The 25331-nt window shown below is 39.1% G+C and overlaps 1 protein-coding gene across 10 annotated transcripts in view; it reads right to left on the bottom strand.

The window, feature by feature from the left end:
• Positions 1–25331, bottom strand: part of CACNA2D3 (calcium voltage-gated channel auxiliary subunit alpha2delta 3) — a 752236-nt gene that overhangs the window by 613158 nt on the left and 113747 nt on the right. The window contains exon 1 of one of the 10 annotated variants that reach the window (XM_045024491.1): positions 581–640. The exons of the other annotated variants lie outside the window; for them this stretch is intronic. The gene's annotated coding sequence lies outside the window, so the exon portion shown is untranslated. Of the gene's footprint in view, positions 1–580; positions 641–25331 lie in introns of those variants that run through there. 10 annotated transcript variants of the gene reach the window in all.

The raw sequence follows: 25331 nt of genomic DNA on the forward strand, positions 1-25331 counted from the left end.
TCATTAAATAATTGTCTGATCCTCCCCCCATAACTTTCTGCAACTGTGAAAATTTATATAGCTAAAAATAAAAGTGCTTAAAACCCCTAATTTTGTGCAAATGTGAAAAAAAATTAAATGCATTCAAAAAAAGTTGATATTATCCATTTAAATTATTTTTTAAATTGAATTCTGCCAAGCCTGGTTATATGTGATAGGCATTTAGAATCTGTAGAAAACACTACAGAAATGGAAAAAAACTTGCAACAATGAAAAAGGACATACAATCCAGCAGGACACTTTGGATGAAAATGTACTTATGACAAAACTACAAAAACCCTACAAAAGTTAAACTTAACTATCGGACACAATTTTAGCATCAGGTTCACCAAGAAAGATTAAAAGAGTATATGTTTGGGAGCCTCTGAAGGCAAAAGTCTTAAAATGGTCCCCTTCTTCGAATACTTACTTGCTTAATTGCTTAATACTTAATTGCTCCCAAGAATGATTTTAGAACACATTTAGGTTTTTTAATCAGGTACTTTCTGTTATTCTTGAAAGTCTACACATACAGTTAAAGTAATCCCACACATGCACTTACCATCCACCGATATAAAAGTGAAAGATGGTATAGAGGGAAGGCACACCTCTCAAGAGCTCCCCTTGGCAGAGTGCATGTGCCTGGCCTTTCTGCTTCTGTAGCCCTCCTTGGGCTCAGATCCTTAATTAGTCCGGCAGTCTTGAAATGGTCTTGACCATAGTATCGAGCCGTCCTCCAGGAGGCAATGTTCTTACCCTCTCTAGGCCTTTCTGCCCCCAGCTCTCCTGCTGGGCCACTAAAAAAAAAGAGTTCAGTTCCCCTTCTGGGGTATATCAAAGTCCCAGTCACTTCCCCAATGGCCAATGGGGGGGACCCGTGCCCGCCCACGGACCCCATAGATGACAGCTGTCCACCAGGTACCTTTAGCTACACTATGCCACTTCTACGATTCCCTGGGTCGCTTCCCTGTGGCCCCAGCACATTCTTCATCCTTACCTCATGGTCTTGTCCTGGTTGAGTCCCAGCACCAAGCCAGGAGTTCCTTCTCCCTCCCCCAGCCTCTGCCAGCATTGCTCTGTCCAAGGTCCTGTAGCTCCCTCAGCAGCCAGGCTCCAGCTCCAGCTCCAGCAAGGAACTGAACTCACTTTGGCCCTGCAGTTCTTTTTATACAAGCCTGCTGGGCCCTGGCTGTCTCCAGGTCGCTTGGAGGACCCCACTCTACTGCCTTTTTCTGGAGTAAGGTGTAGTAAGACCATAGGGTTCTCTAGAGGGCCTCAAAGGGGCTGGTAAACTCCTTCACAGATGGACAAAGACATCCTGGGGAAGCTTTTGGTTAATATAGTACATTACCAATATAATTTAACCATAGCCTTCGGCAAATTGCCAAACTCCCACTTTACATCATTTTTACACTATACTCTTAGCAGAACTGCCTCCCCAAACAGCCCGGTGTGACCTTGGCCACACTCCATTGCCAGACCCCTTCCCGCCTGCTTCCAGTTCCCGCTCTTCCATGGCCCAGGCCAGGGTGGGCCGGCCTGATGCCAGGACTTTGGGCTGGTGGGGTTGTTAATATGCTGCAGTATACTGTTACTTTGGGAATAGTGACATGGTAATTCTGTGAACTTTCACTGGATAAGGGGCGGTACACTACAGGGAACACTCAGAGGTTGGTGTGTGCCTGTGGTTAACCTGGACAGAGAAAGCAATGCCTGTGGAGACCTAGAAGGTAGTGCTTGTGTTGCCAGAGGCTGGTGGCTTCAGGGAGCTGATCCACAGCCAGCACAGACAAGACTTCCTCATACTAAGGGGCTGGTGGTGGTGAGATGCCTCACAGTCTTGGATACCCCAGGAAACATCAGAACTTAACAAATATGCCATTCCCTATCCCTCACTTGTATGTTGCTTATTACATTTATAAACTCTTTGGAAGGGGAAATTTTAATTCCTGTCTTTCAAGTACATAGCACGGTGTGGACGCTGAACAATAAAAAGCAAGGATGGAGAGTAATTGGTAGGAAAAGTGCATTTTGGAGGGAGGTATTTGAAGGAGGGGGTAAGGATGCTTGATGAATATTTACTTTATTTCAATATAAAATAAACTGGAAAAATGTACTCAAACATAACAAATGCTGTTTGCCTGGCATGCCTGAGAAATTTACCCTGTGTTGCTTCCATACTATACCATTTGAAAAGAAAATGTAATAAAATGTATTTTTTTAAATTGTTTTAAAAAACTAATATCTAGAAAGTCACATTTATTTTCTACTAAAATCCTGGGGAGATTTTAGGTGGATGAACTATAGGTTTTTAACCAAGTTGAGGCCTTTTTTGATATTCTTAATTACCACAAGCTTTTACTGTGGCATCAGCTCATGGCCGTTAACATATAAAAGTGGCAGACGGAGTCACTCTTCAGAGACAAACATTTGAATCCACTGAATTAAACCAAATGAGCTCCTCCAGCAATCACTTTTTTGTTAATTTCTGTCTATTCCAAATACAAAGAATTCCTTGTACCTAATGAATGTTAACAGATTATCTCAATGTCACTATGTTTCACTTTATTAAATTTTGCAACAAACACTTTGGGAGGGTCTGATGTTTACAAACTATATGTAAGCCATATGCATACTCTAGCTATGCACAAAGAAATCATGATTTTGCAAACAAATAGCTGCTCACAGATATCTCTGCCTATTTGCCTATTCATACAACACAAACTTCACAATTTGCATCTGCAGTTTCAATTAACTCTCTCGGGAGGTGATTTGACAAAAGTCAATAGGTACAACATGTTCTCGATGTAATCGGAATAGCACAAAAACATCCACTTCATTTCCAATCGCTGACTCGCTGCTCAGCAGAGATGGGAGGGCAGGAGTGGCCACAGCTCCATGGACTGTCTGCTCCAGGCCTTGGTGCAATAGTCAAATCTTGATCATCAAATTCCCCTACCCATCTCCCACTTCAGTAGCAAACATATAGTTGCTTTGTGGCCACCAACCCCTGATCTATCCCTTCACTGGTGGTGCATTCTGAGACTACACTCTCACTGCTATCTATGGGGTCTCTGTTGCATCTCCCCGAAGCTCTCTACTCTGTATGCAGAGGTCTCTCTGCTTGACTGACAGATGAAAAGACAAGAGGAGGTCAAGTGGCATCCCCTTCCCAGGACTGGAGTTCGGTAGCAACTCTGAAATATGGCTATTGACCAGTAAGGAAAATTTAGAGCTCTAGAATACATGACCTATGAGGAAAGACTGAAAAAACTGGATGTGTTTAGTCTGGGGAAGAGAAGACTGATGAGGGACTTGATAATTTTCAAGTATGTAAAAGGTTGTTATAAAGAGGATGAGGATAAATTGTTCTTTTTATCCATAGATAATAGGACAAGAAGTAATAGGTTTAAGTTGCAGCAAAAGAGATTTTAGGTTAGACATTAGGAAAAACTTCCTAACTATAAGGATATTTAAGCACTGGAACAAATTACATAGGGAATTTCTGTCATTGGAGGTTTTTAAGAACACATGACAATGACCCTCCACGGATGGTCTAGATAATACTTAGTCCTGCCTCAGTGCAGGGGACTGGACTAGATAACTTACTGAGGTTCCTTTTAGTCTTACATTTCTATGATTCTATGTCACCAAAAAGGAAATATAAACATTGTTTAACATCAGAAGGTTCTTGTCTAACCCCTGTATAGGAGAGACAAGGGAAGTGGGGTAATATCTTGGACCAACTTCTGTTGATGGAAAGTAAAAGCTTTTGAGCTTCACAGAGCCTCATCTTCAGGTCTGGGGAAAGAAACCAGAGTGTCTACGTTAAATACATCTTAGGACAGATTGTTAAGCTTAAGGGGTTAACACATTGTGGGAGATCACTTAAAGTGAAGTGGGCAATTAAGGGTTAGCAGGCAGTAGGGTGTATTACAAGTTGTTGTACTGTTTCTGTTGAATCCATGGTGAATTTAAGCTCCCATGCTTGTCTTTTGAATGTGTTGTGCAGGTTTCCTGTGAGGACGAGAATGGAGAAATCAAATATGGAATGATCACTTTGCAAAACGCGTTCGCTCACAGAGGATATAGGGTTATCGTCTTCTTTTTCTGTGAGAGTTCATTCAAGAGTGCACTGATTGGTTTCACCCACATAGTTGTTGGGACATTTGATGCACTGGATAAGATGCACCACAATTGTGATAGGTACATGTGGGTCCCAGGAATTTTGAAAGGTCTTATGGGGGTATCATCATAGCAGTAGAGATGTGTCTTGTATTTAGCCAAGACACTCTGAGTTTCTTTCTCCAGACCAGAAGAAGAGCTCTGTAAAGTGCTTGTACCTTCCATCAATAGAAGTTGGTCCACCTGGTCTCTCTCATATCTTGGGATAAACATGGCTACAACAACACTGCAAATAACCCTGTATTGTCACATTCAGATCATATTTTTCTGTTTTTTCTCCTCTCATAGTTGATCTAATTCATAGTTGATCTAGAAGCAGCAAAGAATCCTGTGGCACCTTATAGACTAACAGACGTTTTGCAGCATGAGCTTTCGTGGGTGAATACCCACTTCTTCGGATGCAAGTCCGATGTCTTGCATCCGAAGAAGTGGGTATTCACCCACGAAAGCTCATGCTGCAAAACGTCTGTTAGTCTATAAGGTGCCACAGGATTCTTTGCTGCTTCTACAGAACCAGACTAATACGGCTACCCCTCTGATAGTTGATCTAATTCAATATTATTTAAATAGGGTGCAATTACACTAAAGCCAACAGAGTCATGTCCATTTATGCCACATGCCAATTTGGATGTAATGTTGACCAATGGACAACATATGACCTACAGAAGAAATCTATACAGTACTGTAAGACTACAAATCACTAGAAGTATATGCTTCTCTGGTGCTCCACAAGGACAACACATTTCTGAGTGTAAAAAAACTGCTACATCCTTACAGCATGACAGCAAGAGTTAAACTTGACACATTTCTACTGAGGCCTACAATAAGTAATACTGAGGGGTGAGAAACCTGCTGGCACTACAACTGCCAACACTCAGGGAGACTTGATTGCACTCTTCTGCAAATAAGCAGAGCAAATTACTGTACTGTAAGCTGGGCACGGACTAGTAGCACTTATGTGGGGGTGAGCAGTGATAAAAGGTTAAAGACTTAGCACAGCGGGCTATCAAACTGTCAAACGTGTAAGAATATTTTTCCTGCTCTTGTTTCAAATGTCTTACACTAAAGCAAACCAGAAACGAGAAAAACCCAGAATGGAAAAATGGATATTTTCAGGAGGCCAGCTTAAGAAAAAAAGATGAACATCTTAATATTAGAACTACTCACACATTATCCAAATACCAACAAATTCTAACATGCAAGGCAACTGGGATATTTCAGTGTAGCTATCATTAAAACCAAGATATACCATGGTAAGTACAAATGACATAAAATACAAATGACAGTGTTCTCCAATGGACATCTCAATTATGATCGCAGGTTTTCTGCATTTAAAAAAAGATGCTCGTGGTAAGGTCAGTCACTTTCAACAGCCCCACCCTGCGTGCATGTGGATATATTTACATATATGCATATATCTGGGCTGCAGCTGCATTCATGTAAGTCTACCATACTGGAGCCTGAAATTTAAAGGTAAGTTTCAGCTCACTTATTCAAACAAGGGCTGCAGCTGAGCATCTGACATTGGAATTAACACAAGGGGGATCTACATCATATGTTTCTCCTTCCCTCCCTTATTTAGCCTAATTTAAACTAATTGTTTTTAGCCAGACCTATCAGTTATTTCACTGTACTTAAAACTGAGTGCAATATAAGAAAAATATTCTAGGTCATCTGTACTGAAGCACAAAACACTATTTTAGGTGCATGTGAGGCTACTGGGGGAGATGATATGAATGACACCCAACTCTAGGTCATCTTTTCCTAAGACCCAGGCAGAGTGGCACGTTCTGAGAACCTGGTTAAGAGACAGCCTGGGGCTTATTAAGAAAAACATCCACTTCCATGATGGTGTCAAGGTGTAATTTTTTGTTTTTATAGCCTCCTAATGTTCATCCTGATACGTTTTGTTGCTACATTACTACCTCAAACATCTAGAGAAGATTACATTTACCCAGGCACAAATTTATCACAATTCAGTATCAAGGTTTGCTGCTTCATTTAAATAAACAGAAGGTATTTAGAGATCAAGAGGACCTGCCATTTTTATCCATATTCTTCTGGCTAGTAAGGCAGTCTTTGCTGTTTGCTGGGCAAGGAAGAGGTTGCTACATTCTGGATTTGAGCAAAATACTCCCAAAAATAATACCGTATTAAGTCTCTGGACATATCTGAATTGAGGATCATATTCATTCAATTAGCTTCCCCAAATGTATCTACACTTCTAAGAAATGTAATGTAATGTGCATTTGTTAAATTCCAATTCCGCAGTGTACCTTCCCCCTTAAAAATTCCCCAAACTTTTTTTCAAGTTAAATAATCTTTTATTTACTGTGCAATACCAGTTTTGTAATGGACGACCTTTGAATGCATACATTACTTTTTTTCAGAAGTGGACATAAAGCTGTGAATCTAGTCAAAAGTTCAGAATTAATATCTCACGCCATAGGGCAATATATTTTTCTCCTTAAATCATTTTAGTTTGTCTTGCATTCTGAAATCCTTTTAAAATGTGCAGTAACAAAATGGCTGAAGCTAAAACTGAAAATGTTTAAAACTCTACAAGGTGCATATTTTATTGGACCAACTTCTGTTGGTGAGAGAGAAGTTGGCCCAATAAAAGATATTACCTCACCCACCCTTGACTCTCTAATATCCGGGGACTGACGTGGCTACAACAGCACTGCATGCATACATACATAAAACTCTATAAGGCAAAATAAACCTCTCTTTCTTTATTCTTCCACCCCATCAGTATGCACATTTTAGATCTGAGAGTGGCAGTAGCAGAATTCTTACTCCACTAGCACATTGCCCTGGACTTCCTTACATCCAGGGGTAAAATTTCTCTTTATGAAAATATCACTTACAAAATTACAGAAAATACCATTTATGAAGTTATGGAAAATTAACCAGAACCACACTTCACTTCTTTGGGGGAAGATAATTGTGGGGAAACTGATGTTCACTGGAGTCCTCTGATCAACTTAGGTCACTCTCAGCTTCATTCTAGGCCTTGGCAGGTGACTGAGGCTCCATTTGATTCTGAAGCCCAAATTCAGGAACACATCCCTTATTCAGGACAACACTGCACGTGCTTAAAGTGCAGCCCTGAATAGGGATGGACTTAAGCACATTCTATTGATCAACAGTTTTAGGTGCATGCAAGGATATTGGGGAACATGGGTGTGAATGATAACCAACTCTAGGTCACCTTTTTATGAGTACCAGGCAAGGGTGTGTGTTGCCTTTCTGAGAACCTGGCTCATATAAGAACTTGGACCTCATTAAGGAGCGCACTCCTATTCAGTAAAGCATGTGCTTAGAGTTAACCACATGCCTAAGTGCCTTCCTGAATTCAGGCCTTGGATGAGAATAAAGCTGACTGATGCTCAATCCTAATATGATGGTAAATACAAATAGTCAAAGACAGTCTCAGTGCATAGTTGGTGAACAATCCATAAGCTACAGTATGTTCATTTTGAGCAATTATAAACAAATAAAAATAAAAATGTTCATATTTAATTTGTTAACACAAAAAGATGCTAAATCAGGGCATAAAATGCTAGCTGAGACCTTTCCACACAGCTCCAGTACTTCCAATCCACAATAAGCTGTAAAATATGTATATCAACATTTAGATTGTTTAAGATTAAATGTGAAATCATAAATACTACCTATGTTTTAGCAGATTCACTTTTTAAAAAAAATTATAATAAATATTGATATTACTTTTGACACTTCTTTCAGTATGAAATTCCAGCACACAGAGGTTCTAGGTTTATTTGTCACACAATTTTTGATGCAGCTCCACCTCTACCCCGATATAACACGACCTGATATAACACGAATTCAGATATAACACAGTAAAGCAGTGCTCCGGGGGGGGCAGGGCTGCGCACTCTGGTGGATCAAAGCAAGTTTGATATAACGCGGTTTCACCTATAATGTGGTAAGATTTTTTGGCTCCCGAGGACAGCGTTGTATCGGGGTAGAGGTGTACTTCATGTTAGGGAGCTGTCATTCTCACACACATTCAAAGGACAACTTGAGGTTGCTGCAGCTTGAGTTAAGCTAGATTTTATCAGACGGTGAAAAAAACTGATTTTAATAATCTTTTTCATCTGTGTAGCATAGATAAAACAAAGGCAAGAATAATAATTATGTATAAATTCTAAAAAGGAATGTATTACATGGATGGCTATTTATGGACACAGAAGATCACACAAACCCTGCCCAACAAGTCGACACGCTATGGGCTATCTGCTGAAAACACTTATTAATGCAGGCAGGCCCAATGAAGCCATGTAAAATATTTTAGCCTGTAGGTTGTTAGCAAACTATCAACTTCTACTGCATTTAAAATCATCTGGATATACTCAGTATACTCACTAACCACCACTGCTATTGTTTTAGAGCAGTGGTCCCCCACATCGTGGCCCCCCGGCAGGGTACAGGCAGATTTCATTACTGGGGGGGGCATGACAGAAAAGGTTTGGGGACCACTGTTTTAGAGTTTAGCTACTATGCTTGCTGTTCTGCAAACAGTGGACATCAGAGTCCATAATGCAAGGAGTTTACAGCCAAACAGTAGTCCATAGTGAGACAGAATTATATACCTCCATATACCTATAAGCAATATTTGAATTACACTTTTCATAAAGCTTTTGCAAGAGCTTGTATATGGATGTCTGCACATTGGGGGTTAAATCAGTTTGGGCACAAGCACTCCTGATTCAGGCAAATGTGAGTTTCGCTTAAATCAGGGGTGTGAGATTTGACCAACCATATATTACTCAACAGGCATTTGCAAGAATCACTCTAGCCATTTAGCAAAAGCCAAGCTCATTAACAATAAATTAATTTTCTGCCCTCCCTTCAATATGTAGAACCTATTTTTGAATAGGCAGTTTCCTTACATTTAAGTCTACATTTCAATAATAAGTTACTCTAGTTCTATTCTAAACCATTCTCCTTACCATCCAAAACCCCCTAAAACAACCCCTCAGAAAATACTAGCAGATTAAATCTACTAGTGCACAGAATTCCACTATTTTAAAATGAATGGATGTAAAAGCAATTTGGTTTATTCTCACCAACCTAAACTCAGTCTTCTCTAGTGAGTTTCCAAGATACATTCAATGTCACTTCAGCCAACAAATCCTTTCTAATTTATCCAGCTAAAAATGTAATAAATTGACTTGTAAGCCTTAGGACAGCAAATCCGAGAAGCTAAACTCATGAATACCTAATCCACTCCAAACTTTGCTTCATATTAGCTCAGCAGCTGGTGTGCTGTGACCACTGCTTATTACGCTAATCATAATCGTCTCATTGCTATCTAGTGCTCCCATGCCTCCTTGTGGTATCCAGATGTTTTCTCTCATCGCATACTTAGATTGCAAGCTTTTGGGGACAGCGGTTGTCTTTTTGTTGTATGTGTGTGCAGTGCCTTGCACAATGGGGTGCTAATCCCTGATTGGCAACTCTAGGGGATACCACAATACACAAATATTAAATAATAATCTTAACAGCATTGTGCATAGGATCAAAAGTTAGTAATTTTGACCAAACAGTTGCTGCTTTTAAATTTTTGTTTCTAGTAGTGGTGTTTCTATCATAGGAGCGGGTAGCAATCCCTATATGTAGGCTGCCTAACACCTTCCCTTATAAAAGATTCTGACCTTTTTCTCTGAGAACCTCTCACACCTCTGTTGTTTGAAATAGGCCTTTGATGTTTGGCAGGGGGTGCCCTCAGACTATAAAAGTGCTTTTTCTTTGTCCCATGAAATTCTGTTCAGCTTTTGTTTAGATACATAGAGTGAATTTTTCTCCTCTTCCTTTAAACAATTTCCCTCCTCTCACTTGCATTTGTCAGAAACATTTTGGCAGGCTGACAAAACAATAACATGAAAATCCTAAAGCTGAGCTGGCATTAACACCATCGCACCACACATTGGGCTGGGAACAGCTGGGAGCTGCCAGCGCAGCTGGAGCAGGGTCAGAAGCAGGAAGAAAGCCAGCCTCAGTTCTTCTTGCTGGACCCAGTTCATGGTGTCAGTGGCCTACGTCCCCTTTTGGGGACACCACATGAGACAGGAATCTTCAGAAAGGAGAGCACAGAACAAACCTGAGTGGGCTCCATTCATCCAATAAAAGCACCCCTTCACCAGTTCAAGCACCTGGCCACGGCAACCGATTCTTCACCCACCCACTGTGGGCAGCACATAGGATAGAACTTTCTCAACTCTCAGCACTGGGGGGAGGAAAGAAATGGTACAGCCTGCCCCACCCAACCATTCCCCAGACCCAGCAAATGACATCAGCAGCCCCTCAGCAGCCCACCCTCCCTTGGGGTTACCACATGGGGCGGGAGCTCCTCCAACTCCACAGTAGGGAGGGAAGACAGCTCACCAGGTCCTTCCTCCCTATTCTCCTTTCCGCTCTCCAATTACCCCTGTACCATGACCTGGACCCAGCAGTCCATACCCCTGCTGCAGGATAAGTCCCTTCACTTGCTAGCAGCTAATGTCAGCTCTCTAGCTCAAGTGCTAGCAGTCTGTGCTGAAGGGGCAGGGTTAAAACCCCACGGATCGTTAGGCATTTACATAATTTTCTATGATAGAATTTATGTTTACCTTTTTCCTTTAACCATAACTAAGGGTAGGTCTATACTTACCGCGCGGGTCGACGCGGAGCGTTCGACTTCTCGGAGTTCGAACTATCGCGTCTAATCAAGACGTGATAGTTCGAACTCCCCACGTGCTCCGGTTGACTCCAGAACTCCACCACCGCGAACAGCGGTGGCGGAGTCGACCTTGGAGCCGCGGACTTCATTCCCGCGGCGTCTGGACTGGTGAGTAGCCCGAACTAAGGTACTTCGACTTCAGCTACGCTATTCGCGTAGCTGAAGTCACGTACCTTAGTTAGACACCCCCCCCTTAGTGTAGACCAGGCCTAAGAAATAAGATACAAGTAACTACATTAAAGACCATTATTTAGGTTGCAAAGTCAAGCATTCAAATGCCAGGAAGAGCCACATTGACAGTTGCACATTTATTTTGGCCTTTATATGTATGCCATATGATATGATCTTTAACTATATAAACACATACTAGTTTTCCCATGGGATCCCTCCATCGTTCAGTACACAGGATGGGCATACAAGGAGACCCAATTAACATTGCACTGGCTACTGTAAATCAAGCATTTCCTAACTTTCGAGTGCCTGATTTTGTAATCTAAATAATGTGCTTTTAATGGGATTTTTACATGTACTCTGTACTTATATTAATGTTTTCATGTTGCTACAGTGCCTCAGGGAGTCCGTTATGAGGCCATACCAACATCACGGTATTTTTACAGCCCTATAGATAGCACCCTAGGGCATTAAAAATCCTCAGGAAGACAGACCCTAACCACCAACAAATGGAAATATGCAGTCCCTATTAAATTGCTCCAGGAAGCCTCATCCTTGTTTATTTGTTTTGCATAATAAATATTTCTTATGGCACTGATCCTAACTATTCCATATAACTCCTATGGGAATTATGTGTCTTTGGGAGTTACGTATGCAAAGAATCAACCTGTATGTTGCTAACTGTTCCCATTACTAGACTTCAGAGGCTCAGTCCTTGGCTCCAGACATGCGGTGCTTGGCAAAACTCAAGATCATGCAAAGGTGACTTAAAGTTGCCTTTCTTCCACTACAGTCCTGTGGTCACTGTGCAGCTTGAGGGCTGGCCTAATTGTGCAGCTATCAGCAGCCTCTATCTTGGCCCTATGCCTTGTGCGAATTCACTTGTAAGCACCAAATCTGACTTTTGATACCTCTGCACTGGTGGAACCACAAAAAGCTGCCTTTATGTAGATGAGAATCTGGCCTTATTTTATTACGGGAATTATTACAGAAAATAATTCCACTTCTTAAACAAATATGGATGCTTTCTACACAATTCTGCACAGGACTAGAAGTATGCAGCTGATCACCAAAATTACAAACTGAAAGGGGTACAACCACACAAAAAGTATGTGAAAGAAAATGTCTCATGATAGCAAAAGTCCCCGCTTAAAAGAGAGATACTTGGGTACTCAGGGTCAAACTCCAAGACAGTTAACATGGAGAAAGAATATGCAAATCACAAAGCACTTGAGGGGAGTTGCTCACAACATTAACTTTTAGCCTTGTAAAATAATACTCATTATATGATCCCATGGCTAAAAACTAATGTACTGTGATTTATTCACCACTTCATTATAATTCAAATGACTTTTTGTTCCTTCTTATGCTTTTACTGTTTAGTATATTAAATACCTCTACTTTCGCTATATAATATAATATCATAGCACTATTCGTCAAATAATACTTTAAATCCAAAATATTCAACAAGCTATTGTGGTTGAATACTATTCAGATACATTATTCAGCAAACTTTTCAATTATACATATTGAATCACTTCTTGTATGGCAAGGGGAACAAGCACAAAACATAAAGACCTAAGATATTCTTTAAGGGACAAAAAAAAAAAAACACCCCACAACCTCTTCATTATCATCATCATTCTGTGTGTCGCTTTAAAAACTAGAGTTCATTGGATAGTACTTGAGAAGAAAAAACACCATTTTATAAACTTTTATTTTTCTAATTCTTAGATGTAAATCAAATGCCCAATAACATTAGAAAGCATATATAATGTTAGATTACTGTCTTTAGTGTAGTCTAAGGTGTAGATTGACTTCCTGTTCCATTTATAGACGATACACAAAATAGTTTAGCCAAATACCATATACTAATTTTGAATATCCTCTCTCCAAGTGGCCTCTTCCTGATATTCTCCATCAAGATTCAATTTTGTGATACTCAAAAATTAAAATATCTTTCAAACTGTGGGTTGTCTCCCCCTTCATTCCATATCTCCCTCTTTAATATGAATTGCAATTTCTGTCCACCAAAATATTAGCTCACAGATTGGAAAAATACCTTCTTGATCTAAGCACACAATCAAATGAGTCCATCTCAGAAATTCACTTGACATTTTATACTAACAGACTAAAGTTTTTTCAATGATACTGGAGAAGTTCATGCTGTGGTATCACTCTGACAAGAACTTTTGTATCAAAGCAGGGAATGCAGGTTCACCCTTTATCTACTACCTCACCCTTTATCTAACAAACGTATCTAACACCTCCTCATGTTTCTCAGTAGTAAACTAATGGCCTTTACCCCTCTATTTTCTTTAACTATAAATACCACTTCTTATTTTGCTCTCAGAAAACAATTTTCATTCATAAATATCAAAGCAATTAAGTTTCATTATCCCCTTTTAACAGCCAGGGAAGGAGAGGCATAAATAGGTGAAATGACTTGCCCAAGACCACAGAGTCAAAATTAGATCCTATGTCTGAGAATGGACCACAGTGAATTATGCCAGGACATATTAAGTACAAAATTTTCTTAAATAAATCTACAGTACAAAAAACATAGACCTAGGTCTAAGTCTGCATACAGACTTTCCTAATTAGATCAAAACCTTCACATTTGGTACAGATAAACCAGACAAGTAACACTCTTCCATCATTTTATTTAGTTCTGTTTTTTCCCCACAAAATAAGGGGAGAACAGAAAAAAAAAGACAAAGCCACAAAAAAGTAAAGGGATGGGAAGGGAGGAAAGGAGAGGAGGAAGGGGCGACAGGTCAGGGAAAGGAGTGCAACATCTTGGTTTCCATCCACTAGTAATTAATAAAAGGTTTCTAAAACACTAGACCAAATCTTTTCAGATTTGTCCACTGACCCTCTTCTCCCAAACGTTACCTGCTCTTTAGTTGCCAGGTCAGCCAAGTCACTGAGGAAAGCTTCTCTCCCTGGAGCCATCTGCTCTTCCAACTAAACAACATGAGTAATTTGGCTATAAGCGCTGCTCTAGAGAATCAAAGCTTTCTGTGAGAGAGAGTTTCCAAGATGATGGGCTATATCCCAAAACTATTCTGGAAAATAATTTTTAAGGAGGTATCCATCATCATATTAATCCTCCTACCTACCTCTAGCCAAAAGGATTGTATCCTGAGACAGTCCCAAAGCACATGAGCCATTGTGGCTCCAGGAGACCTACATCTCCAGCAGCAGTCTGTTTTGCACTGTATGCCAAGACCAGTGTGAATTAAATTTTAGAGCCCCTGTCTTTGTGTTCATCCATCAGAGTTTCTGCCTGTCCCTGAAGGCTTGTCTGTGTAGAAGAGGATCTGGCCGTATTACTTTATTTTGGGCAATAACACAAGGAATAATCTTAGTATTTCTTAAACTAACCTGGAAGGGTTTCTAAACAATTCTGTAGAGAACTAGAAGTATCTAGTTCACTACTGCAGTTGCATAATTCTAGGTCTGTCTACACATTGTCTACTCAGAAGTCAACCTTTCAATCAATAACCCCCTTCTGGTTATTTCCCTTTCCCAGTAATAAGAGTCATTGTACAGTATGGATATTATAGGAGTGCCTAAATGATTTATGAATCTAATTCCCATTTTTTGGTAAGTGATTTAGGCATCAAAGTATAATTTACTTTCAATGGAACTTCAGAGCCTAAGTAAGTAATTTTGAGCTGATTTAAACTATTTTGGTTAGGGTTGTGATTTTATTGGTTCTTATTACTGATAGTTATAGTTAAAGTGGTGCAACTCCTTGGGCTAGTCTACACTGGCAATGCTAAAGCAGCGCTTTAACGTGGCTTGTGTGGTCGCAGCAGAGCGCTGGGAGAGAGCTCTCCCAGCACTCTAAAAAAGAAAAACACCACCTCAGTGAGGGGCATTGCTCCCAGCGCTGGTGCACTGTCTACACTAGCGCTTTACAGCACTGAAACTTGCTGCGCTCAGGGGGATGTTTTTTCACAGCCCTGAGTGAGAAAGTTGCAGCACTGTAAATTGCCCATATAGACAAGCCCCTAGCGTGGATGCAGTTATACAGTTATAATGGTGCCTTATACCAGTATAGGTTAGTCCTGTAATATAACTAATATAAGCAATGTAACTACAACCACACTAGAGTGTTATAATATTTCAACTCTATCATTTCAAAACAATGCAATTAAAGCGGGGGGGGGGGGAAGGTCTTCTGAAAATTTTACCCTATATCTTGTTTAATGAAATCCCTTATTTTCCCTGAAACTAAATATCCCCCCCTCCCTCCAACAACGTAAAAGTTCCTTTGATCCTATATAGATGTCAGCCCTATAGAATATAGGAAATTAGCAGAGCCCCCTTTGCATATGCTGACCAAGGTGTGAAGTTTGTTTGCATGTTAGTGGGTCTTTCTCTCAGGGTTGGTTTGACAATTCATTCTCTTTTCTGAAAATAATCAATTTATAAAGCTTCAGATTCACACTGGGTTTTCTAGTGAACTAAAATTTACTGATTCTTAATTCTTTCCAGACCTTCATAATTCCTTTCCAACATTTATGCTTTCCATGTGAATAAATATTGAACCAATTTTATTAATTATTGGTAATATAGATGTATGTACAACCCTAAAACAGACTGTCCAATTCATTATGGGTCCCCGTCATCATCTATTGTGTTTTACAGGACTCTAGCAATTGATTCAATTTATGATTTTAAAAGGATGACAAGTTACATCATTTAATTTATCATGAGTCCTTCTATGAAGCAATTTACAAATAAATTATTCCACACAGGAATTCTAATTAACACACCTTATTACAAATGTTTAAAACTAAAATAATTTTAATACACATTCCTAACCCAGAACTCCTCCCTTTATTTCAGAGGGGAATTATATTGAGGCAATATGATGCCAGGTTAATCTCTCACACATGTGTCTAACACTTTTATTGTGTTTCCTGTACTCTAAGAAAAACAAGCTTAATGAGGCTAAACATTTGCAACTGCTTTCACACAGTCAGACGGGAAGAGGTTTTAAAGTACTCCTGGAATGCCATGGCTATGAAATTATTTAAACATGCTATAAAACTAATCTTTACCAGAACCAGATCACCAACCACAGAACTGACTGTCTTCAAAAATGATCCTTTCAAATGTACACAGTATTGTGCTAAGGGAAGCCCATTACTTCATGTGACATGGGCCAGGTTGGATTCTTAAATTACTGGGTTTTGATGTGTCATGTATGAATCCATGTGGCAGCTTTACGATAATAAGCAAACAGCAACCCATTTAGTCTTCTTTCCAAAGGAGATAAATTTAGGGGGGAAACAGTATTTCGGATTAAATTGTAACCCTTTTCAATTGCCTAAATGTAGCAAAAAATATGTGACCATTCCAGCGCTCTTGGAAAGACAGACAAACTTCTCAGCATGCAATCTGCCTTAAAAATATTTTTTCTCTAACTCTCTGGTTTATTCTTTCTGTAAAACAAGGTAAGTGCCAATCTCATCAGTTCTTCAACATTTTAGAAATCCTCAACAAATGTTTTTCTCAGGGCAGCTGGAATCCATTGCCTAAGTAAAATTTAGCAGGGTTCTTTGGTTCTTTTTGGAACCATGGACGCAATATGTAGGCAAAAACAGTAGTATATAATAGGGTTTTAGTAGATTTAAACACTGAAATGGACATCATATCTTTGCCTCTATGTCAGTTTGCTCCTTCAAATTCAAATTATAGCTACTTTCACTATTTGAGGGGTTTTTTTCAGGAAGTAGGTTGTACTAATTGGTTTGACTGAAAATAAAAGGCTTTTGTTGTGGTTTCAGTGTTTCCATTAGTGTGCTACTCTGCTAAACATCAGACTGTTCCTACAAAAAACTGGGATTATAGTAATTGGGAATGAAGGTTTTGATTACAGTGTGGTTTTATCCTGACCTCTGTTACAGTAAATTATTTTTTTTTAAAAAAAGCATATACATTCTAGGAGTAACACCCACTCTGTGCCTGCATAATTCTGCAGGATCTGTCGCACTGAAATAATAAAGACAGCTATGAATATAAGAGTAGAGTTGCATGGTACAAAGCCAGCATTTAGTGTTGTCCATTCCAGTTAGAGAGTAAGGACCAAGGGTCAGCATCTAAAGAAAAGGATACAAAGCGCACCACATCCAATGTAATTACAGTGGTTGGAATCAGCTGAAGTGTTCCTGATGAAAGTCCCCAAGATGTGAACTCTTCAGAACTGGACACAGATCCTTCTCATGAAGTTTCCTCAGCTGTGGAACTCACTCCCTCTTGTTGTCTATTGGAATCTGTTTGCCGACTGTCAGCCTGGGGTACTAGGCTACTCTTTTTTAGTCAGTCAACCACTCTTGAACTTAGGGATCAACCTAAAATACGCAACTTCAGCCACGAGAATAGCATAGCTGAAGTCGACGTATCTTAGTTCGACTTACTTCACGTCCTCACAGTGCGGGGTCGACTGCCACCACGCCCCCGTCAACTCCGCTTCCGCCTCTTGCCGCGGTGGAGTACAGGAGTCGACGGCAGAGCCATCAGGGATCGATTTATTGTGTCTACACTAGACACAATAAATCGATCCCCGATAGATCAATCACTACCTGCCGATCCAGCGGGTAGTGTAGACGTACCCATAATCTAGGATTTAAGAAGTTTTCCTCCCCCATCTTCCTCCTGCCATCTAGTGGGTGGCTGAGGCTGACAGGTATCTCTGGCAGTTATTCCTATCCAATGCACAGAACTAGTGCATCTCATTCAGCATTCTTTCATTCCCTACATATTTGCTCAGATACATCACAAAAGATAAAGGTATTTTAAACGAAGCAACTACAGTGTTGCAGGTCTGTTGGATAAAGAAGAAATCTACTGTGTTTCATCCTAAACCCCTTTTGCTTACTAAATTAAGTTCAATTGTTGACATTATTCCAAAGGGCAGCATTTAATTGTGAAAGTCTAGCCCCGCATCCTTTATTTTAAATAAAAATGGTTGAATCTCAACTGCATGTTAAATAAACAATCAGATTTCAAACAATGTAAAATATTGGAATTACTCTAACACACAATTATCAAAATTAATTATAGACTGTGCAGCTCGTTAGCCATTGTAATACTATTTTGATGAAAAACAAGAACTCATTGAATAGCATGTACATTAGAAAAAGGGAAATTATTTTTTTTTAATTTTGCTGGACTGTAACACTTCAAGGGTCACTTTAGACAAAACACTGACTTCCTCACTTTCATTATAAAAGCACATATTTGAACTACTGAAATCAAAAAGTGTCCCCTCATTGAATACAGTAGGAGCAACTTCTGACCCAATGTCAGCATTCAGCGAGCTTTGGAAATAAATGCTTGCCTTTCTACTGCTTATTCTGTGGCTCTGAAATTGATAATCTGCATGGGACAGAGACAAGATGATTTTTACAATGCACAAAGCAGAGAGTTAAGTAATGATTACATGTTGCTAGACCATTGCATTAAAACAAACTGTTGCCTCAGTAACACTAAGTAAGATGGATGTGGAAAATACAGTACTTGTAAGAATGATATGAATACCACCAGATGACTCAGTAGCACTAATTTATAATTGTTGATTCATAGGTTATTTTGAGTCAACATTTAGGACCAAATCTTACCCTCTAAAGTCAATGAGATTTGAATACATACACATATGTAAACAGCTAATTCATCTCCCATTTTAGATCAAGCCAGTTTTCTACTACTAACTTCAATGAAAGCAGGAGCAGGCCATTTGTTTCCAAATCACAGAACCAACCACAATCACAACCAATCACAGGACTAATGAGATTAATCCACTAATTCAAAGAGGCTACACATGTGACTGAGGGCAGGTCTACACTTAAAATGCTGGATTTAGGGGTGACCCAGATGACTGCCTGGCATGCTGGGATTGGGGGGCTTGGGATGCTGTTTTTGTTGTTAGCGATAAAAGTTAAAATAGAATGTTTCAGGTATTCCAGACTCAATTTTCACTAACCTCCTAGAGTGTTCTGGAGTCTTTGTAGACCTCCTAGAGTCTTTGTAGACTCTCATGGAACCTTCCAGACTTTTTGAGAATTACATTTTCCTTGAACCTCCTAGAATGTTGTCAACCATGACCTTGTGGGTATCTAAGGTGCAGGGCATCGCCAGTCAGTGAGATATAAGAACGAAGTAACGTGAAAGCCCAGCTGCGATATTGTGAACCTTGTTTTATTATGTATGGAACATAGACTTTTGCAGATTTAAATGAACATAAAGAATGGAAATGTGAGGAAAGTGATGGAGAATCGCTCAGTTATAAAGGAGTGCGATGATAAAGAAGAATGTGGCTCACATGAAAAAGGAGAGTAATGACAAAGAAAAACCTGGTTTACATGAAAAGGAGAGAAACGATAAACAAGAACCAGTCTTGCATGGTGACAGAAACAGCAGTGAAAAAAAAATTGCATACCACAAATTGATGCATTATATCTTGCTTTATGGCCGACGATCCTAAACTCTGCCGATACTGATTGTACAATTTTGAATGGGCCTGGCAAAATCGAAGATTTGATGTTTCCAATAAATGAACAGAAGTGACACTTCTCAAAGTCACACTGCAAAAGAGTGCTTGAGAATGGTGAAAAACTGAAATAGCACTGGCTAGTTTTCTCAAAATCAACTGACAAAGTGTTCTGTTTTTGTTGCAAAATATTTGACAATAGCAAATTGTTGCTTGCGCTTTCCAGGTACAATTACTGACATCACTTAGCTGATGCTCTGAAACAAAATGAAAAAAAAGTCACCTGGTCATTTTATGGCCTACTCCAAATGGATGGAGATTGAGTCCAAGTTCAAACTGAATAAATGCATACATGCAGAAAACCAGTGCATTATTAATGTAGAAACACAACATTGGAGAAACATGATCAAGCATTGATCTCAATTATCCTCTTCCTTGCAAAGAATAATTTGGCTTTCTGGGTCTCATCGGATAAGTTGTACACAGAATATAACAGTTTGGTAGAGCTCCCTGGGAAATACGATGACGTCATGCAAAAGCACCTACATCGATTAGTTCATAAAGAAGCTATAGACCATTACTGCAGCAAAACAATTCAAAATGATTTGACTGACCTTATGGCAAGGAAGGTGCTTGATAACATATTGATGCGGCTCGGCAAAGCAAAGTACTGTGCCATAATAATGGACTGCATCCCGACATTAGTCATGGTGAAAAGATGTCATTTACAGTAAGATTTGTTGATGAGGAGGATGGCTGTAATCTAAGTAAAGGAACATTATCTGTTTCCAGTCTGTGAATGACTCTACTGGAAAAGGCATAACAGAACTGTTAATGAACATTTTGAAAGAGAATAAAATAAAGCTTCAGGACTGCTGCAATCAAGGTTATGACAACGGCATGAACATGAAGGGAAAAAATAGTGGTGTCAAGCAAGAATCCTTATGCTGAATCCAAGAGCTTTCTTCATGCCTTGTGGCTGCCATTCCCTTAACCTGGTTGCGTCAGATGCAGCATCATCTTCTTTTGATTCAGTAGCTCTCTTCAGAGTACTGTAAAGGGTATACATCCTGTTTTCAGGATTAACTATGAGGTGGAAAATCCTCACAGACAATGTAACAAATCTCACCATAAAGCCACTAAGTGACACTCACTGGGAGAGCTGCATTGACAGCATAAGGCCAATGAGGTACCAAGTGACTGAGGTTTACATCACCCTGAAAGAACTGGCACAACTGAATAAAGCCAAGGCCGGAATTCAACACAAGGCACAAGTCCTGGCAAACCATCTCACTGACTTCAAATTTCTGGTCTCAGTTGTGGTTTGGCATGATATCCTGTTTTAAGTAAACGTAAGCAAGGCATTACAAACTCAGTCGATAGACATCATGACTGCTACTACTTTGAAAAGAATCTGCCTTGATTTCATTGTGGCTTACAGAGACAACGGATTTGAGGATGCCATCACTGCTGAAATGGCGGAAAACTTAGAAGTTAAGCGTGTCTTCCAGGAAACTCGTGTTCATCAGAAGAGACAGTATTCTGAACAAAAAGTGCTTCTCCAACCATGTTTGTAGCTGCTTCCACTGCTTCACAGTGACTTTACAGACATTGTAGACTTCAAAGTGACACACAGAGTGGAATTTTATTATATAGATAGAGTGCCCGTCACAACAGCAGCTAGGAAGGTGGCTGAAAGATGTCAGGTAATATGATGACCATTGTGAGAACTACACCTGCCGCCTACAAAATGGATCAAACCAAGTTGCTCGGAAGGGTCTAAAATTATTCAATGGAGAAATAATGCAATTTCTCCCATAACCTTAATTTTACACTGACTTCTAGTAAATGTAAACGTAAACATGGATAACCCTAAGGGACCCTGCAGAAGTTTTCAAAAGTAAATACAGTCTTATTATTTCTGTTCTAATGTTATTAGGCCTTTCCTCTTCCCTCATTCGGGAATACTGACAATTTAGTGTCATTTTCTGCATTTGTAGAGTTATAAAGAATATGACTGCTAGTTAAATAGCCAAATCCCTAAATTCAGCACACAGACAAAATATGCTTCTTAGTTTTAGAAGCATGTCACAGTCATCTCCTTAATTCAGCAAAGATTCCTTAAGCAATGCAAGTAAACAAACACATCTGTGATTATGGCCATGGGAACAGAACAGGAAATATGCTGTTATCTTCTCCAGACAGACTCTTATCAACACATCCATTAAAGCACAGTAAACTGCTACCAAGGATAAAATTACTGAATTTTAACTGCATTATTGATGTAGTGGTGAAGAAAAGCTTTAACCCATGCTGGCAAATATCAATGTAAATGTTACGTGAATAGGCATGTCACTAATGTATGGTATTTTTCATAAAGATATTAATATTCCTAGCTCAATCCATTAACACTGCATGCTCTCTTTATTAGGGGCCAATCCTATATTGTGTTGTGTGCCTTTAACTCCCAATTAAACAGGAGTTGAAAGTGCTCAGCATTGTGCAAGAGATACTTAGTATCTTTCAGGATGCAGCTCCTATTCAAAAGCAGAAAAACAAGGAGGCAGACAAACCAACCGATGATTAACTTTGTTTTTATCAACAGCAGAAATACCACACCGCACATAGACCTTTTCCATTTTTCCCCCTTTTCCCTTTGCAGCAACTGTCATTTGTCCTGAGGATCTCAAACAAATGGCACATTCAGTTTGCTTTTTGTCCTTTGTCACTATGCTGCTGTTGAAGTGCAAATTAAGCATGCAGGATAAATTACTATTTGTCTAGAACCAGAGATATTGATGGCTGTTTAGTTTACAAAAGCTACGTAATTGACTCACTACTAGGTGGCTGTTGTTTTTTAAAACACCATGCCTTTTGGGTCCATTACTTCATCAGTTAATTCAAACAATTTTCCAGCTAAGGTACATTTTTAATATTGTAATTTTTTTTCTGGATAAATTATTATCCTAATTATCTATCAGAGAGCTGCAGTCTGTCACAGGATCTGCAGAAGATGAACATTTAATTTGATTTGATAGTTTACAAGAAAATCTAAAGAGACTTATAGTCACCTATGCCTTTAGTAGATTTAGGGTTTTGAACCCTAGGATCCAAACAAAGCAATTTCTTGGGTTGTTTTTTTTTTTAATGTTTTCCAAACAGCATGCCAATACTATAAAGAAGTGCGTGTAGTTGGACCATCCCCATAAAATGTGGTTGTCACAAAGTTTACCACATCTACATAACTCCTTCTAACCTAACCCTAGGTATATTCAGAGTCATATTTGATCATTCATTTACAAAAGAAAGTGATGACTGCTTTTTATTTTCAGTTAGTTATGGAAGAAACATTTGGATTCCACGCTGATTCATGTATCATTAACAGAATTGTTAATGAAATTCCAGCTAAAGAGTCTTCATTAGTGGTAATGACGCATGAACCAGAAAGAGCCCAGCCTGACCTTCAGACTCCAGGAGGAGTTTGAAAGGCTAGCAAGTGAGAAAAATAATCTTTTATTTTAAACTGAGCACATTTGACGTGGAAGTCGTGAAACACAGGAAGCATCAATGTCATTTTTACACAGTTGTCAGAATATAAAACATTTTACTAGGTCTATTCAGAAGCAGCAGTTGAAATGCATATACAGGTAGCATCTCTTTAGAATCATGCGGGCAGAGCTGCTCAGTGCATCTGTGCTTTGCTTAGGGAACTATGTGAACAGCACTGCACATGATTATAAAAATTAGCCAGTGGCAGAGGTCGTTAATAAATCCCAAAAAAAACAAAAACCCCACCAACAGTTCTTCTCAGCTGAATGCTTAATAATCAGCCTACAAACAGTTGCATTAATACAAAGTAGAAACTAAAGTTTCACACAAACTCTTCATACTCAAGCAGCTGAACAAATGGCATAAATGAATGATACTGCGCCATTCTATCATTTGAGATTAAAATTTAAATACATCTACCACCACGGACTGCCAATTTCATGTGACTGCAAATAAAGCAGTGAAATGCAATGTTTTTCAACCGAGTAGTGAAAACATGACAATGGGAGAATTCATTTTTAGCTCATTCAAAGAAAAAGGCTTTCAAGGAGTAGCTAGTGTGAATCTCCATTTTAGATGTGTTCAGGTTTCATAACCATTCTCTTTAGTAACTGCTGAAGTTCAAGCACTTCCAATTTCTAGTTTATGGAAAGATGGCATAGTGTGAACAAATCTGACTAGCCAAGTGATGTGAATACACATGGATGAGTCAATGTCCACTCTTTTCCATTTCACCTAGTGGCAGAGTATAAAAGCAACATAATTCACTGCTCAGCAGTTTCTCAACCAGCTCTTCTTGCATCAGATTTGGAGTAACAGAAAAATGCCATCTGAACAAGTGCACACGAAGAAACTAGGCCACTACATTGTCATGGAGACAAAGGTGTTCCATTCCCATATTGGAAGGATCACTACATTTTTCAGTTTCAATTTCAAGGATGGAAAGAGGTATATTTTTATCCTCATTAGCTGTTTTGTTTGTAAATACAGATGCAAATGATCAAAATGTAAGTCTTCGACTACCTTACTAGAATGAATTTCAAACACTAAGATCATTTACAGAAGCCCTTCAGAACTAATTATATAGTTAAGATTTGTCCCAAAATTAAGACCTCCCCCTTTGTGTATCCACTACATTGTGAAGGGAAATTGTTCCCTGATAAAACAGCGAAGAGGAACTATTTCTTTAATCTTTCCAAACCCAACATATGCAAATACTCCACTGTAAATTCTGTGCATATCACAGGACTGTAAAAGCCTCAACCCCTGAAAAAAATGTCTATCAGCTCCTGTAAGTGTTCTGTAATATTTACAAATTAGCATGTGTGAAAATACTTCAAAATTGCAAGTATATGCAAGAACATTTTTGAACTTGTACTTTACACCTTGCTGTTGTTGGGGGGGGGGCGGAAGGGAAGCAGAGAGAGAGAGAGAGAACACCAAATACTTTGAAAGAAAAAGCAGGCATTCAGAAAAACCCAGTGCAAAAGAAAGCTTTGTGCGTAGTTTAATAAGAGAAATTAATCTTAAGGATCTGTGGCAGTAATACAATATGCTGAGAATTTAAACTAAAAAACTTTAGTTAGTAAACAAAATGGACTCTTGATATAAAGAGCAAAAGCATGTAATGGGAGTGTTCATCCAAAAGTGCTAATTGCATATTAAAACTGGACACACACTACAAGAGTCCATAAATATTTGTGCATAACTTTTTGAATCGGTTTACTTTAATTGTGTTCACAACTCTTGTATAAGCTTTACATGAATATTCTAGCAAACAGGCTTACTTAAATGGATTTTCCCCAAACAGCATATATTTTAAGCAAATATTGAAGTAGCCATTGCAAGGATTCACACCAGATTCTAAAAGTTAGATCCCATTGACTACAAACAGACCAGTCTAGTTTCACTGTCTAGCCTGACTCAAATGGAAACAAAGAAAACATGAAAAGATGAATACAGTTTTATTACGTAAGTGGCTGTGTTTTCAGTAAAAAAGACAATGAAAACATTTTAATATGATTTTTATCACAAAGTAGCACATTAAGCACACTCACAATTTTAAAAATAATTGTGTTAAAATGATAAATAAAATGCCAAGTGTTTGTAAGTCCAAATGGTCAGCATGCTCGTTATTGAAAAAGTCAGTTTCAC

Source organism: Mauremys mutica, chromosome 7 (assembly GCF_020497125.1).
Source record: "Mauremys mutica isolate MM-2020 ecotype Southern chromosome 7, ASM2049712v1, whole genome shotgun sequence".
In the NCBI taxonomy this organism is placed as follows: Eukaryota; Metazoa; Chordata; order Testudines; family Geoemydidae; genus Mauremys; species Mauremys mutica.